Below are 15,144 nucleotides of genomic sequence, written 5' to 3'. Positions count from 1 at the left end.
CTATCAATTAATTACTTCACACATAATCTTATTGATATTTGTCTATTCTGTGTTGAACTGCAATATCTCTTTGACTCTGATTCTAAAATATAAAAAAAACTATTAAAATCAGCAAATAATAAAAAAACGACAAAAGTTATTTAGTTTCTAAATATTTGCGTTTGCTTTATTTTGCAGTTGTATGCTTTATTTTATTTATATTGCTTTGCTTTACTATATTCTCTTCTCTTTTTAACAGTCATTTATTTTGCAGGAGATTAAAATTAGATATTGAATGAGGAAGAAAAATGTAGAACAAATAGACTCCAAGGTTAAGAGACTTTATTAGAAGTATCTTCTCTGTTTTATGAATGTTTGTTGTACATTTGTACACAAAAATAGTTACATTAATGCATTTTGTCTCATGTAGATTTGATCATTTGACTTGAGAGAAAAAGGAGAAAACAAACAGAAATCTAAGTAAAAGCTTGCATGTTAACTGAGTGTTGTATATTTAGTCCAACTGGATGAAGGGAACATGCAGACATATTAGCAGATGTTAAATGTTCCTGTTGGCTGAAAAATAAACTGGTTCAGTGTCAGTCTGTTGAAATGCTCAGTCCTCACTGGAGGACAAAGGCACAAAGCTCTCCTTGTTTTAATGAGCATTTTCATTCTTTCTGTGTGTCTGTCTTCCTACAGATACCTGTACAAGGTGATTGTCCCGTACTGAATGAAAAGGACAAGATTTCACTCTGCCACCATCTGCTGGTGAAAACACAACATTGCAGCACTTCCTGCTGTTAATATTTCCTCCTGTGAGAGAGAGAAGTGAAAACGAAAGTAGATTCAGACGTTGTTGAACAGAGCTGAGACGACATTACAGGATGTGAGATATCTGCTGGAAAACACATTTGGAGTGTATAAAGTGGAAAGGTGAAGAGACGATAAGTTGGTGTGTCCTGTTATTGAAAAATAACTTTCACATCAAATGGCTGAAAAGATTGCTGTCGTCCAAAGTTTCCTGAACTGCCATGTGTGTTCAGAGACTTTCAGAGATCCTGTGTCTCTGACCTGCAACCACAGCTTCGGTTCAAGCAGTTTTTTACCCGTTACAGTCTCAGTGGATCCAAACACATTCAGACTCTAATTATTTGTTCTTCAACAGAACTGAAGTCTGAAATGAAATATCCATTATGCAACTCGCTGTGAAAACGTATCAATCATTAAAACAGGGGCGGATCTAGAGGGGCAGCAGCTGAGCCCACAGTTTGGTGTCACATTTAACACATTGATTGAAACGAATGTTAAAAACCAACAGGAATGAATGTAGTGATCTGTTACAGACACATTTTAGACTCAGTGACTGGCTTTAGTTCAGTCTGCTGTGCTGGAAGGGAACAGCATCACCGGACTGCCAGGACTTATTTCACCTGTTTGAATATAAAAGGTTTCTTGATTTCAGCAGAGGGACTTTTACAATCGGGGGGGTTGTGCTTGGGAGACTGTGTTAGGGAAGTGCAATGCATCCTGGGACTGGACCCCTGAACTAAAGAGGGCAGATGTTGTTCCTGAAATAGTCGCCATTTAGTTTTTCTGTTGCAGCTTGATGCTGATAGAAGCATAAATAAAATGATGTCAACATTTTGAACTAAGTTCCTCAGAAAGTGTCAGAGGGTGTTGGCATATGATGGTTGTGACAGGAAATCTTAACATGAAGATTTTAAATATTCTCACAGCCTGTCTGACACTGATGGTAAAGGGTCCTTCAGAGTAACAGCTGTCCCTCATATTGCCTGATTTAATTACATTTTAATGAATGACACTGTTGACTTTGAAACTTAATGAAACACACGTGTGTCACTGAAAACTTCACTTCTCTGAAATTAGATATTAATAAGAGCTTTTTCTTTATATCAGGATAAATATTTGTACATTTACTTCAACACAATGTTTAAAAAACTGGTAAAATGAGTGAGTTTGGTCTCATGTAGATTTGACCGTTTGACTTGAGAGGAAAAGGAGAAAACAAACTGAAATCTAAGTAAAAGCTTGCATGTTAACTGAGTGTTGTATATTTAGTCCAACTGGATGAAGGGAACATGCAGACATATTAGCAGATGTTAAATGTTCCTGTTGCAGTGGCGGCTGGATAATAATAATATTATAATAATAATACTAATAATAATAATAATAATGATAAAAATATCAGTATGTCAATATTTGTGTGTTTGAAATATGTAATGCAGCCAGTAATATGTGTAAAATATCCTCTGTCTGTCTGAAGCCTCATCAGCTCTGGCCGATAGAGAAAGCGCCCCCAGGAGGCAGCTCTATGTAGCTGTTAAACCAATTGCTAATTTAAGATATGAATGTATGACATTAAATTCAGCCAATCAGCATCCTTAAATCGAATCCAAGAAGGGAGATTATTTTATCGCCCCAATCTGGCCTCTGATAAAATAAGGACCGGGCTCTAGGGCCGCGATCGATACTCCTCCAAGACCCAACCCTAACTCGGTGAAATCTCTCCTCCAAGATCCGTCTGAGAGGAGAACTTTGTCGGAGAAAGTTGGGGTGAAAGAGCTGGGCCCAGATCAACCTGAGCTCTCAATCAGACAGCAGGCTAGAGAGAAAGGGAAGCAGTATATGGCGGCGGCTTCTCCCGTAGCCGGTACACCGGGAAGGCTTGGCTAGCTGGGTGCACTCATGCTTTTTAAAAGGACGGGGACAGATCCAGCATGGACAGTTACCGGAGTGAGGGATATGAAGCACCTGTCAGAGAAGGTAAAGAAACATGAGAACACCAGGGCACACATGGATAACTCTGTAAAGCTAGCCATATTAGGAAGGGTGAACATCACTACGCAGCTGGATGACGGCCACAGGATTGTGGTGAGGAAACATCATGAGGAGGTGGATAAAAACAGCCACAGTTTATCCAAAATTATCAACTGTGGGAAGTTTTGTGGGACTTTTGAGTTGGCCTTGTGTGGGCATGACGAGACTGACTCGGACTCCTCGGACAACCCCGCAGTTTCCCGGGCTTGGTGGATTTAGTTGCCTCCATTGACAGTGTGCTGGAGGAGCACCTGAACACAGCTACCAGCTAAGGGCAGTCAAAGACGACACAGAACCAGCTGTTGGACTGGAAACAGTCAGTTCAGTTCAAGGTGCTGTATTTGTTTTACCCTTTATCTATCCAGATAAAACATTAAGAACAGTTTCTGTATGATGTTTATTAGACCTATGTAATCTGAATTGGAAGGGCACGTTGTCATGAGCTGTATCTTGTATATTTATTATTAGCTATGTGGTATGTGTATGCACCTTTATGTAATCTGGTGGAAAAACATTAACATTTAAAACCGGATCATACCAAACAAATATCTGCTGTGTGTCCCTGTGTATGCAAAGTGTCCTCCTTTTTGATGTGAAGGAAATGGCCACCCTAACACAGAGCAACCGTCGATAACTTCACGTAATATGTAATATATATATATATAATAATTCTTCGTTGTACATGTTTGTACAGTTATTAAATAAATATTTGAGCACTTTCAGAATGTATTAGTGTAAAAATCCTTTGAATGGGGAGGAGTGGTGACATTTACAGTGTTGAAAAAAAGTATCAAATAAAGTACTCAATTGGTATCGGTACTGGTATCGAACGTTTTTAAACGATACCCAGCCCTACTGACTATTTCACTGAGCACTGGTGTCCTGCAGTTTGTGTTAAATTGTATTGCGATGGTTACAGAAACAAAAAAGTATGGCACAGCCCCACTGAGAATATTTTCCACCAGCCGCACTGTGACCTGTTGGCTGAAAAATAAACTGGTTCAGTGTCAGCCTGTTGAAATGCTCAGTCCTCACTGGAGGACAAAGGCACAAAGCTCTCCTTGTTTTAATGAGCATTTTCATTCTTTCTGTGTGTCTGTCTTCCTACAGATACCTGTACAAGGTGATTGTCCCGTACTGAATGAAAAGGACAAGATTTCACTCTGCCACCATCTGCTGGTGAAAACACAACATTGCAGCACTTCCTGTTGTTAATATTTCCTCCTGTGAGAGAGGGAAGTTAAAACGAAAGTAGATTCAGACGTTGTTGAACAGAGCTGAGACGGCATTACAGGGTGTGAGATATCTGCTGGAAAACACATTTGGAGTGTATAAAGTGGAAAGGTGAAGATAAGTTGGTGAGTCCTGTTATTGAAAAATAACTTTCACATCAAATGGCTGAAAAGATTGCTGTCGTCCAAAGTTTCCTGAACTGCCATGTGTGTTCAGAGACTTTCAGAGATCCTGTGTCTCTGACCTGCAACCACAGCTTCTGTTCAAGCTGCCTGCAAAAGTTCTGGGAACAAGCTAAAAACAAAAACTGTCCCATTTGTAAAAGAAGATCCTCAAAGGAGCATCCACCTGTGAACTTTGCACTGAAGGATCTGGCTGACTCGTTTGCTGGGAGACAGAAATCTGGATCCTCTGAGACAGAGAAAGGAGAGAAGAGGGTGGAGGTGGTGTGTAGTAAACATCAAGAAGAGCCTAAATTGTTCTGTAAGGATGAAGACAGAGCTGTGTGTACTGTCTGTGAGTTTTCTCATCACCACGGTCACAATGTGGTTCCTGTAGAACAAGCAGTCAGAGACCTGAAGGACCAGATGAAATCTGACTTAAAGTCTCTGCAGGACAAGAGGAACAAATACAAACACGTGGAGAAAACCTACAATGAAGTGATTCAACACTCCAAGAAGCAGCTGCTGTCCACAGAGAGGCAGATCAGAGCAGAGTTCAACAAGCTCCACCAGTTCCTGAAAGAGGAAGAGGAGTCCAGACTAGCAGCTGTCAGGGAGGAAGAGGAGCAGAAGGGGAGGACTATCAGCAGAGAGATGAGGAGGATTCAGGAGCAGATCTCCTCTCTGTCAGACAGTATCTCTGCTGTTGAAGAAGACCTGCAGAAACACAAGGGGCCGTTCCTCAGCAGTTATAAACCCACTCAGACCAGAGCCAGAGTCCAGTGCTCACTGTCAGATCCACAGCCGCTCTCAGGAGTGCTGATAGATGAGGCCAAACACCTGGGAAACCTGGCCTTCAGAGTCTGGGAGAAGATGAAGGACAAGGTCCACTTCAGTCCTGTCATTCTGGACCCAAACACTGCAAACCCCTGGGTCTATCTGTCTGATGATCTGACCACTGTGAGACATGGAGACAGAAAGCAGCTTCCTGATAATCCAGAGAGAAACACTATGTATGCAAATGTTCATGGTTCTGAGGGCTTCAGCTCAGGGAAACACAGCTGGGAGGTGGAGGTGGGAGATCATCCTGACTGGAATATAGGTTTGGTTAAAGAGTCAGTTGACAGGAAGGGGAAGAGATTTGCCTCACCAAAATATGGAATCTGGTGTTTATGGCATCGTGATGGAGAATACACGAATGGAGTTGGTCAGACTGTCTCAGTGAATATGAGTCTCCAGAGGATCAGAGTCCAGCTGGACTACGACAGGGGGAGATGTCCTTCTACGACCCTGAAAACATGACTCACATCTACACTCACAGAGACACTTTCACTGAGAAAATCTTCCCATATTTCAGCATTGGAAAGTCTGCTGATGGTAAAACTGCTGATATCAAACTGTGTCCAACTGATATTTCTCTGATGTTCAGGAATGAAAGTTAATCGTTAACTTTGGCCTTTTTCATCAGGATGGTTTGAGGTTCATTAGACTCTAAACTCATCATCACACTTCAGACCCAAAGCAGCATTCTGGATCTGCTCGTCTTTGAGAGCAGATTTGATTTGATGTTGAGGGTCACAGAAATGTTTCTGTGCTCTGAAAGAAATCATCCAAAATGGTTTTCATGCAGGAAACTGCAAACATTTACAGCCAGTTGTTGTCAGTTCAAAAGTTCATCGTCAGTTTGAAAGACAATTCAAAGTTTCCTCCGACCTCAGTGTCTGTCTCCGTCACATTAGAAACATAAAGTTGGAAGTAGATTAATAATAAATACTGAGACTCTATAATATCATCTGGTCTTTGACGGGAGAGGATTAAGGCCACATGGGAAACATTCCTTTCACTTCTGAGTTTAAAGTCAGAATTGGGAACTTTTAATATTCTGTTTTCATTCATTTGAACAAAATATGAGTTGATGTTGTTTTGTAAGTATTCTGATTACACTGATGTTTCTTTCTTGGCTTTAAAAAATAGATTGAGTGAGTAAGTTGTGCCACAATTTAATATATAGTTTATTCCCAAAGAAACTGTCTTCAAAATGCTGAAACTGTGTCATCAGGAGACAAACTTTACTAATTAAAGCCGTTAATGATCCTGCTTTTAGATTCAAACATTGTATAGTTGTATATATCCACTGTACCCAGTGCTTTCATTGGTTCAGTTTATAAAACAATCAGTCTTCAGTTGAAGTGTTTGATTCTTCTGATGAGTTATTTCTCTCTGTAAAACTGTTTGAATGGAGTTTGGTTTTGCTTCAGTCTTTAATTCTTACATTGCTTCTTCATATGAGATAGAAATGATTCACACAATGTGGATTAATGTGTGTCGTCCTCATAAAAAGATAAATATGTTTTATAGTGTATATATGGTCAATAACATGAATGATCAGTGGAAATGTCCAGTTGGTGATGGACATAAAGCAAACTATTTAGTGGAATCGGATGTTTTCTGAATCAACTGTATCTTTATAAAATGTGCATCAGATGGATGATGATTCACATGTGTCATTAAATCAAAAGCAGCTTTTAGAGTTTTGTGTTTGAGGTTGGCAGGGGCAGTGATCAGATTAAGCTCAATGAATACAGACAGAATCTTTGTCAATCAAACAATGTGTTGATTTCCAATGCCTCCTTTAGATATTTCAGTCCTTTAATAATGTGCCACAATAATGTTTGTGAGTTCAAATATCTTCATTTGGGGGTTTTTCCAACTAAATGTTGATATATGTGATTATTTGTGATTAAATCAGCAGATATTTCGGACCCCCTCTGGACACCCCATTTCTCTCACTGACAGACTCAGGTTGTTATTGGTTGTTATTTAAACACAAACATTCATTAAAAGAATTATAAATGCAAACAGAGGAAAATACACTATATACAATCTAACTTAAAGGAACTAAGCTAGAGGAAAAACTCTGACCAGATGTTTCAGCTGAGTATGAAACACGTGTTGGTGAGAGAAAAGAGTATGGAGGAGTAGGAGGGTTTGAGTTCCCGTAGATTAATGGTGCCGTTAAAAGGAGTTAGTTGCATGCAAAGACGGTGTCTGTGTGAAGGAATAACATTGAACTAACATCACCTCAACACTGTCTGAAAGATTACAGTTACTACTGTAACCTGAGTTAATCAGATCAACATCACAATACATACTACAATAACCTGAATAAAACACATCAGTAACATATTATATATCATTATATCATTTTAGACTGAAATCTAAAAAAAAAAAAAAAAAGAAATATTAATATCGCACAATTATAAACAATAATCATCAGTACTGTGCCTCACACTTAAACCAAAACTTTTCACCCAGTATGGGCGAGCGAGGTGAGCAAAGAGAGAGAGAGGAAGAGGAGAGAGTGAATAACACCCTGCCAGGAGTTTTATCACCTGGAAATCGCGCATCATCAAGCTGCATCAGGTGACTGTCACAGGAAGTGACCAAATGAGGTGACATGAAGTGACCCGTCACAATAAAAGTCCAGTTAACCACACCAAATGAACAAGTTCATATTTAAAGGTCTCCTTTGACTCTACACTCTCAACCAGACTCCAGAGACAAAAACACTCATTTTAGCTCACAGAGCAGAGCAGTTGCTGGTCCACCTGCTGCTTCAATCTGTTAGTTAGTTTGTGTTATTGTGTGATTTATTGCTGTTTTAATACGTTAGTTTGAACTCACCAAAGTCACACAATCACACAGACTAACTGCAATCAGGCCCAAAGGATAACACTGTCTCTCAGTACTGCTGTCAGTGTTTCATATTGTTGTCCCCAGTAGTCCGTTAGATAGAAAATACAGAAGTTCCCTTTAAGTAGAAATAGAAAAGTATCATCAGTAAAACCTCCTTATATCAAAGTAAAAGCCGGCTGCAGTGTGCAGAATGGCCCCTGTCACTGTGTTATATTATAATACATATTAGAGCCCCGATGTATCGCTCGGCCCATATTATGGGACATGATATTGTATCAGTGTATATGTTATCAGATATGTGCCAATATGAAAAGAGGTTTGAGTGCGTTTGTATATAACGCAGATAAAAATGCTTGTGGTCATACATTGGTGTCGGTGCAGCGTTTCTCCAGCAGAGGGCGCTGTGGTTCACAATACTGTGGCCAACAGCACAGAGGAAGAGAGAACAAGCAGCTCTCAGCAATGTCAGCTAGAACAGACCTTTTTCACAGCAGCCATTCTGACATGTAACAGTAGGGTAAACACAGCTGTTAACAGTGATATTGATTAAGGCTCTGTTCCATTTAGTGTATCAGAACCTTTCCAGTGAGCCAACATGAACATTATCAGCAGCCTGTTAGTGAATAACAGTTATGTATGAGGAGCTGGGAACTTCAGTGCTGTTGAAGCTTCTTCAGTATCACTAACAGCTGATTCTATCTGAAGAGATCATATTGACTTTTATATTTGTACCATCTGACACAAGCCTGTTAAGTCTAAAGAAAGAACAGTATTGACTCTTCCTTGTGTTTCCCTGTCCCTCTGTGTGTGTGTGTGTGTGTGTGTGTGTGTGTGTGTGTGGTGGGCGTGGCTTACCTCTCCTGCCACCTGGCTCATCTCCACACCTGTCTACAATCAGCTGAAGACGTGCAGCTCTCCTGCTGTCCATCAGCAGATTGTTAATGTTGTGATACTTGGATTAGGTTACTGACTACAGAATAGTAATTGTATCAGATTACATTTTTAAAGTAACACACCAGATACAAGTTACAACAATATTCACAGTATTTACCTGCAGTAACTCACTTTCTCTCATTTCACTGTCAAACATAAAGCGCCTTAAGTTCAGGAAACTAAACAAGTAGTTTTAGCTTCACATGATCAGTAAAATAAATAAATACAATTTTCTTATTAGTCGTATTAAACTCACACAAAATACACAAAAACTTACTAAAGTGCATAAAACATTAAAACAATAATATATATTATTTAACACACACATGTAAGTCTCAAGGATGCACGATATGGAAATCTTTTCATCTGATACAATAATCGATAATTACCTGCTTCTCATGGCTGATACCAATAAGTTAATTGATCATTTCACATTTCTCTATTTCAAGTTCACAACCTTCAGTTTATGCAACAACAACAACAAAAACAACAACAACAACAACAACAACAACAACAACAGTTCTGACTTTTCAAATGTTCATTTATCTTTTAGTTCAAGTTCATCAGAAAACTTCACAAACATACTTTGACTTTCATACAACACAAAGCCTTGCAAACATTTTCCATAACAATTCAAAATAATTATTATTAACATTAACGATAATTTATGGGCTGTAATTTAATTATCTGAATAATACATAATAACATAAATAATGTTCGTCCCCAGTTAAAAGACAGTGGACATGAAAAGTTGAGTTGTATAATATAGTAAGGTGAATAACAACTGCTGCAGCCTGCTTACACCTTTTATCATCAATCTGACAGATATTTGATATTTCTCCAAAATGATCAATAATGCAGAGTGGAGGTACAGATCATTCCTCCAAGTTAATCAATAAATACAACCCAGTAACCGTAAACTGCTTGTCACACACAAACAATGTCCATTTCAGTGAGCATGATGCACTGTAAGCTACCGTTAGCTCTCCAGTGTCGCTTTTTACACAGCTGGAACAAAACTGCAAGTATTAAATAAAACATGTCAACTTCTTTCAAGTCCTCTGTCTCAAGTCTCAAGTCACAAATACCAAGTCAGAGTCAGAGTCTTTTATCAACGTTAGTGAAGCAGGTCTCAAGTCCTCGACTCGACCTCTGCAAAGACATTATAATATGTGTGCACATGAACTCACAGTCGGCACAAACAGAGTCTCTCTGTTAACAAGCAAGGACTCGCTCTCACACACATTTTAGTTCTCTCCACAAAAGTTCAGGAAACAAAGACCACTAAAATAACTATATCTATTGCAAATCTCATTCATAAATCTGTTACCCTGTTCCATAAAAAAGTCCTAACCTGACTTCTATCAGCCGCTCTCATATTCAAAGGTCCAGTGTGAAACATTGAGGAGGATTTATTGTCAGATATATAATAAATAATACTCATAGGTATGTTTTCATTAGTGTATAATCAGCTGAAAATAAGAACCGTTGTGTTTTTATTCCCTTAGAATGAGACGTTTTTATCCACAGAAGGAGCACGGCAGCCATATTGAACAACCATGTTTCTACAGTAGCCCAGAACGACCAAACCAAAGACAGATAGGGCCCATGGTATAAGAATATCACCACAGTGCTGCTGTTGCTCCCACCACTTCCACTTCACAATAAGAGCGCTGACAGTTGAGCGGGCAGATCTAGTCGGGCAGAAACTTCACAAACTGACTTTTTGGCTAAGGTGGCATCCTATGAGAGTCACTGAACTCTTTATGACCTATTCTAAATGATTCTCTGTGGAGATTTCATGGCACCTGAACTCAATAATTAGGAGATATGTCCGCTGACTTTTGGCCATATAGTGTGTATGCTTCATCTGAGAACAATATTTCTGCATATATATTTATATCAGTTATATAAAAGCATAAACCAGCTAGGTGTTACCTATATCAGTGTATCTCAGCTTCAGCAGGATCTTAATATTCACACATAAACATTCCAACAAATGATCCATAAATTACAACCAGAATACAAACTAACTGTATTATGTAGATATATGACTCTGGTTGTCCTCCACTGAGAGACCAGCTGTACTGGAAGAAAACACACAACAACAGCACTCTGAGTCAGTGTGCAAACTATACCATGGCTCTCAGGGGAGCTCACCTTCTTTGGATCTTTGACAATATTTGTGTGTTTGAAATATGGAATGCAGCCAGTAATATGTGTAAAATATCCTCTGCCTGTCTGAAGCTTCATCAGCTCTGGCCGATAGAGAAAGCGCCCCCAGGAGGGGGTCTATGTAGCTGTTAAACCAATTGCTAATTTAAGATATGAATGTAAGACATTAAATTCAGCCAATCAGCATCCTTAAATCGAATCCAAGAAGGGAGATTATTTTATCGCCCCAAGTTCGCCTCTGATAAAATAAGGACCGGGCTCTAGCGGCCTGAACGATACTCCTCCAAGACCCAACCCTAACTCGGTGAAATCTCTCCTCCAAGACCCGTTTGAGAGGAGAACTTTGTCGGAGAAAGTTGGGGTGAAAGAGCTGGGCCCAGATCAACCTGAGCTCTCAATCAGACAGCAGGCTAGAGAGAAAGGGAAGCAGTATATGGCGGCGGCTTCTCCCGTAGCCGGTACACCGGGAAGGCTTGGCTAGCTGGGTGCACTCATGCTTTTTAAAAGGACGGGGACAGATCCAGCATGGACAGTTACCGGAGTGAGGGATATGAAGCACCTGTCAGAGAAGGTAAAGAAACACAAGAACACCAGGGCACACATGGATAACTCTGTAAAGCTAGCTATATGAGGAAGGGTGAACATCACTAGTTTAGTCTGTGCTGGAGTTGGCTGGTCAGCATCTGACCTATCAACACATGGCTAATTTAAATATTCAAATGAGCCATGTGCGCTCTCTCGCAGTTGCTAGGTTACCACCAGGCTGTCAATCAAACTCTCTGACAGAGAACATAATGTGAGATAACCTCGATTGTTGGACTGAAATTCTGAAAATGCTCATACTCAGATGAAGATAGGTAAAGTCTATAGATCTGAAACAGAAGGTGCTGTATTTGTTTACCCTTTATCTACCCAGATAAAACATTAAGAACAGTTTCTGTATGATGTTTATTAGACCTATGTAATCTGAATTGGAAGGGCACGTTGTCAGGAGCTGTATCTTGTATATTTATTATTAGCTATGTGGTATGTGTATGCACCTTTATGTAATCTGGTGGAAAAACATTAACATTTAAAACCGGATCATACCAAACAAATATCTGCTTGTGTGTCCCTTAAGTAAGTAAGTAAGTAAGTAAGTATTTCACTGAGCACTGGTGTCCTGCAGTTTGTGTTAAATTGTATTGCGATGGTTACAGAAACAAAAAAGTATGGCACAGCCCCACTGAGAATATTTTCCACCAGCCGCACTGTGACCTGTTGGCTGAAAAATAAACTGGTTCAGTGTCAGCCTGTTGAAATGCTCAGTCCTCACTGGAGGACAAAGGCACAAAGCTCTCCTTGTTTTAATGAGCATTTTCATTCTTTCTGTGTGTCTGTCTTCCTACAGATACCTGTACAAGGTGATTGTCCCGTACTGAATGAAAAGGACAAGATTTCACTCTGCCACCATCTGCTGGTGAAAACACAACATTGCAGCACTTCCTGTTGTTAATATTTCCTCCTGTGAGAGAGGGAAGTTAAAACGAAAGTAGATTCAGACGTTGTTGAACAGAGCTGAGACGACATTACAGGGTGTGAGACATCTGCTGGAAAACACACATTTGGAGTGTATAAAGTGGAAAGGTGAAGATAAGTTGGTGAGTCCTGTTATTGAAAAATAACTTTCACATCAAATGGCTGAAAAGATTGCTGTCGTCCAAAGTTACCTGAACTGCCATGTGTGTTCAGAGACTTTCAGAGATCCTGTGTCTCTGACCTGCAACCACAGCTTCTGTTCAAGCTGCCTGCAAAAGTTCTGGGAACAAGCTAAAAACAAAAACTGTCCCATTTGTAAAAGAAGATCCTCAAAGGAGCATCCACCTGTGAACTTTGCACTGAAGGATCTGGCTGACTCGTTTGCTGGGAGACAGAAATCTGGATCCTCTGAGACAGAGAAAGGAGAGAAGAGGGTGGAGGTGGTGTGTAGTAAACATCAAGAAGAGCCTAAATTGTTCTGTAAGGATGAAGACAGAGCTGTGTGTCCTGTCTGTGAGTTTTCTCATCACCACGGTCACAAGGTGGTTCCTGTAGAACAAGCAGTCAGAGACCTGAAGGACCAGATGAAATCTGACTTAAAGTCTCTGCAGGACAAGAGGAACAAATACAAACACGTGGAGAAAACCTACAATGAAGTGATTCAACACTCCAAGAAGCAGCTGCTGTCCACAGAGAGGCAGATCAGAGCAGAGTTCAACAAGCTCCACCAGTTCCTGAAAGAGGAAGAGGAGTCCAGACTAGCAGCTGTCAGGGAGGAAGAGGAGCAGAAGGGGAGGACTATCAGCAGAGAGATGAGGGAGGATTCAGGAGGAGATCTCCTCTCTGTCAGACAGTATCTCTGCTGTTGAAGAAGACCTGCAGAAACACGAGGGGCCGTTCCTCAGCAGTTATAAACCCACTCAGACCAGAGCCAGAGTCCAGTGCTCACTGTCAGATCCACAGCCGCTCTCAGGAGTGCTGATAGATGAGGCCAAACACCTGGGAAACCTGGCCTTCAGAGTCTGGGAGAAGATGAAGGACAAGGTCCACTTCAGTCCTGTCATTCTGGACCCAAACACTGCAGCCCCCTGGGTCTATCTGTCTGATGATCTGACCAGTGTGAGACATGGAGACAGAAAGAAGCTTCCTGATAATCCAGAGAGAACCACTTCTAGTGCAGATCTTCATGGTTCTGAGGGCTTCAGCTCAGGGAAACACAGCTGGGAGGTGGAGGTGGGAGATCATCCTGACTGGAATATAGGTTTGGTTAAAGAGTCAGTTGACAAGAAGGGGAAGATATTTGCCTCACCAGAATATGGAATCTGGTGTTTATCTCATCGTGATGGAAAATACACTAATGGAGTTGGTCAGACTGTCCCAGTGAATAAGAGTCTCCAGAGGATCAGAGTCCAGCTGGACTACGACAGGGGGGAGGTGTCCTTCTACGACCCTGAAGACATGACTCACATCTACACTCACAGAGACACTTTCACTGAGAAAATCTTCCCATATTTCAGCATTGGAAAGTCTGCTGGTGGTGAAACTGCTGATATCAAACTGTGTCCAACTGATATTTCTCTGATGTTCAGGAATGAAAGTTAATCGTTAACTTTGACCTTTTTCATCAGGATGGTTTGAGGTTCATTAGACTCTAAACTCATCATCACACTTCAGACCCAAAGCAGCATTCTGGATCTGCTCGTCTTTGAGAGCAGATTTGATTTGATGTTGAGGGTCACAGAAATGTTTCTGTGCTCTGAAAGAAATCATCCAAAATGGTTTTCATGCAGGAAACTGCAAACATTTACAGCCAGTTGTTGTCAGTTCAAAAGTTCATCATCAGTTTGAAAGACAATTCAAAGTTTCCTCCGACCTCAGTGTCTGTCTCCGTCACATTAGAAACATAAAGTTGGAAGTAGATTAATAATAAATACTGAGACTCTATAATATCATCTGGTCTTTGACGGAGAGGATTAAGGCCACATGGGAAACTTTCCTTTCACTTCTGAGTTTAAAGTCAGAATTGGGAACTTTTAATATTCTGTTTTCATTCATTTGAACAAAATATGAGTTGATGTTGTTTTGTAAGTACTCTGATTACACTGATGTTTCTTTCTTGGCTTTATAAAATAGATTGAGTGAGTAAGTTGTGCCACCTTTTAATATAAAGTTTAATCCAAAAGAAACTGTCTTCAAAATGCTGAAACTGTGTCATCAGGAGACAAACTTTACTAATTAAAGCCGTTAATGATCCTGCTTTTAGAGTCAAACATTGTATAGTTGTATATATCCACTGTACCCAGTGCTTTCATTGGTTCAGTTTTTAAAACAATCAGTCTTCAGTTGAATTTTTTGATTCTTCTGATGAGTTATTTCTCTCTGTAAAACTGTTTGAATGGAGTTTGGTTTTGCTTCAGTCTTTAATTCTTACATTGCTTCTTCATATGAGATAGAATGATTCACAAAATGTTGATTAAAGCAGTTTTTATTCAGAATTTTGTGTCTGAGGTTGTTTTATTTATCTGTCAATGTGAGTTTAAAAAGGGGAGAAAGAAAGGCAGAAATGAGGATAAATACACATGGATGGACACACTGTCTTCCTATAAAC

The 15,144-nt window shown here is 40.0% G+C and overlaps 2 pseudogenes; both read left to right on the top strand.

Annotated features, from left to right (window-relative positions):
* Positions 1-858: 858 nt before the first annotated feature.
* LOC127359903 (nuclear factor 7, ovary-like) lies at positions 859-6,455 on the top strand (annotated as a pseudogene).
* LOC127359902 (E3 ubiquitin-protein ligase TRIM35-like) lies at positions 3,174-15,031 on the top strand (annotated as a pseudogene).
* The last annotated feature ends 113 nt before the right edge of the window (positions 15,032-15,144 follow it).

Source organism: Dicentrarchus labrax, unplaced genomic scaffold (assembly GCF_905237075.1).
Source record: "Dicentrarchus labrax unplaced genomic scaffold, dlabrax2021, whole genome shotgun sequence".
Classification (NCBI taxonomy): domain Eukaryota; kingdom Metazoa; phylum Chordata; class Actinopteri; family Moronidae; genus Dicentrarchus; species Dicentrarchus labrax.
This window is presented reverse-complemented; position numbering and strand designations above follow the sequence as displayed.